The following is a 2,713-nucleotide window of genomic DNA, read 5'->3' as shown; positions in this document are numbered from 1 at the left end:
ATAAAGGGCGAAGCTTGTTCGATGGATAAGAAGCATTGAATTCAAAGGAGAATATTCAAAAATAAATTTGTGTATATTATTATATTATATATTTTATGATTTTTTAAAAAGGTGGGTTTAAATCTTGGGAAACGGCTGGATTAAAGGAGGCAACATTTGGTAGAGACAGAGATACTTCCACGTGCACTCTTATCCCAATTTACCCCACCACACCTTTTTATTATTATTATTATTATTTCTTCGTTTTGGACATTTGAATAGGTCATATTTTTCAATATATATAACATCATACAATATAATAATATATAAAAAGTATAACCGGTGGAGGCTGTAACTTAAATTATTTTAATTAATCATATAATATAGCTTTAAACACCATATCTCATTCTTTCTATCGTTAGGATAATTATTGCTTCCGACAGTAAGTTTGCAATTGGATTAATACATAAGATATTATTTATATTCTCTATATCTATATATATAATATAGGCAAAAACTTGTGTGAGACTGTCTCACGTGTCGTATTTGTGAGACGGATCTCTTATTTGGGTCATTCATGAAAAAGTATTACTTTTTATGCTAAGAGTATTACTTTTTGTTGTGAATATGGGTAGGGTTGACCCGTCTCACAAATTAGAATCCGTGAGACGGTCTCACATGAGACCCACTCATATATATATATAGTATGGGTCCTTTGTTGCATCAGAAAAGTGGTTCTGTCGATGTCCCACAGGATCTGAATCGTTGATTTTAAAGAATTTGGTGGACTCCGCATAGATGTGGTTAAAATTGAGCTTTTGATCACTTCATAGGACAGTGCCCCATAAGACATGATGAAATATTCCCAGAAAAGTGAAAAACAGAAACATTGACTTTCTTACCTACTTAAAAAAAAAAAAAAAAACAGAGTTGTTATTTTACTGTTGGAATATTTCTGAACGCAGCCTAGAATGTAGGCTTGGTTAATAGGGAGAACCGGCAACAAGACATATTCCTTTGTTCGCGCTTGAAAATTAATTCCCTCGAAGGAAAAACACACACACAATGGCGTGAAGAGATGTTTGAGGTCAAAGTAGGTTCCTTTGTGTTTAAGTTTTGCCTTTAGTCTATATAAAATTGTACAATTAATTAATAATCCTAAAAAAATACAACTTATGTCGAGTCCGGATCTGCGTCTGCGTGACTGTACAATAGTTCCTTATAGTAACTACTTCGTATTCGTCATCGCTTTACGAAAATGATTAACCCAAGTTGTTATAGAAGTTCGTTGTAAGTTCATTATAAACATATTTTAAATATTTAATTTTTAAGATGTGGGACAAGAGACATCACAATCACCCCTCCTTCAGAACGCGAAGTCCTCATCGTGGCCTGACCCTTCGATCCACCAGCGCCGAGAATCTAGAGGTGGTGTTCTTACACGATCAAGAGGTGACTCCCGTCATGTAACACTTTGTCCTGCGGATTCAAGAGGTGGCTCACATACACGTATCATGTTGCCTTGCATAGCACTTATTTCCCGTTGTTCCTTGTCAGTAACCGGCTCTGATACGCTTGACTGTACAATGAGTCTCTATAGCAACTACTTCATATTCGTCTTCGTTTTACGAAAATAATTAACCCAAGTTGTTATAGAAGTCCATTGTAAGCTCTTTATACATTTATTTTAAATCTTTAATTTTTAAGATGTGAGATAAGAGGCATCACAATTTAAATTTTAAATTTTAATATTCTGGGTGTGTGATTAAAAATACAACTTAGGAAAAATAAAATCATCCTTTATTAGTATGACCAAATTACATCAAAGTAATATCACTATTATAACTCTCACTAATTAATAATCCTCGAGATCCATTTGATTTTTTTACGATGATTTCATTTATAATTCTCTTTTCTTACCTATTCCCAAATCAATGTTTCATACGACTTTTCTACCAAAAAAAGATGCTAATTAGGAAAAGAAAAAAGGTTTGAAAAATCATGCTTTAGGAATTTGACCACGTCGTTATATTATTAAACGCTTGAGGAAACTGATGCATCGAGACATAATTCTTCGAATGGGCATTTAACGTTACGTTAATCGAGTGAACTTTCTAGTCCGACAACATATATAATTGTTAATTAAAAAAAATCATATACAAGTAAATATATCAAAATATCACCCTGAATATTAAATCCATTAATATATATTTACTCATCTGCAAAATGGAGTTGTACTTGCGTAAAATTTTACTAAAAAACCACAGAAAATATCTCAAAAACTCGAATATTTTATCTCTTACAATATTTTCTAAAAAAATATAATTATAATTATTCAACTCGGATATATAATAAAATAATTTTCAAATTATAAGTTACAATCCATAAAAAAAAAAACTAAATTTTACTTTGACAAGACTCCGATTAAGTCACTATCTGGTGTAGGCCAGATAAATTATGACACCTAATTCTTTGAAAGTCGAAAATGAAGAGGAAAACTTCCATTTGAACACTCTTTGTACTCAACTTTCCAAGCATGACTGAAACGCGAGCTTAAAAAAAATTAAAATATCCATCCACCCAAAAAAATAACAATTATTAAAATTAGTCTCCATTGTAATGGGAAGAATCTTGGAAATCACCCATTATATACTTTAGCCAACTAATAATCATCTAATCCTTTTAAATTAATGGCTCAAATGTACGATACGTATCATTAATTTTAATAATATAT

This window comes from Primulina huaijiensis, chromosome 8, assembly GCF_012295235.1.
Source record: "Primulina huaijiensis isolate GDHJ02 chromosome 8, ASM1229523v2, whole genome shotgun sequence".
NCBI lineage: Eukaryota > Viridiplantae > Streptophyta > Magnoliopsida > Lamiales > Gesneriaceae > Primulina > Primulina huaijiensis.
Note: the sequence above shows the minus strand (reverse complement) of the source record.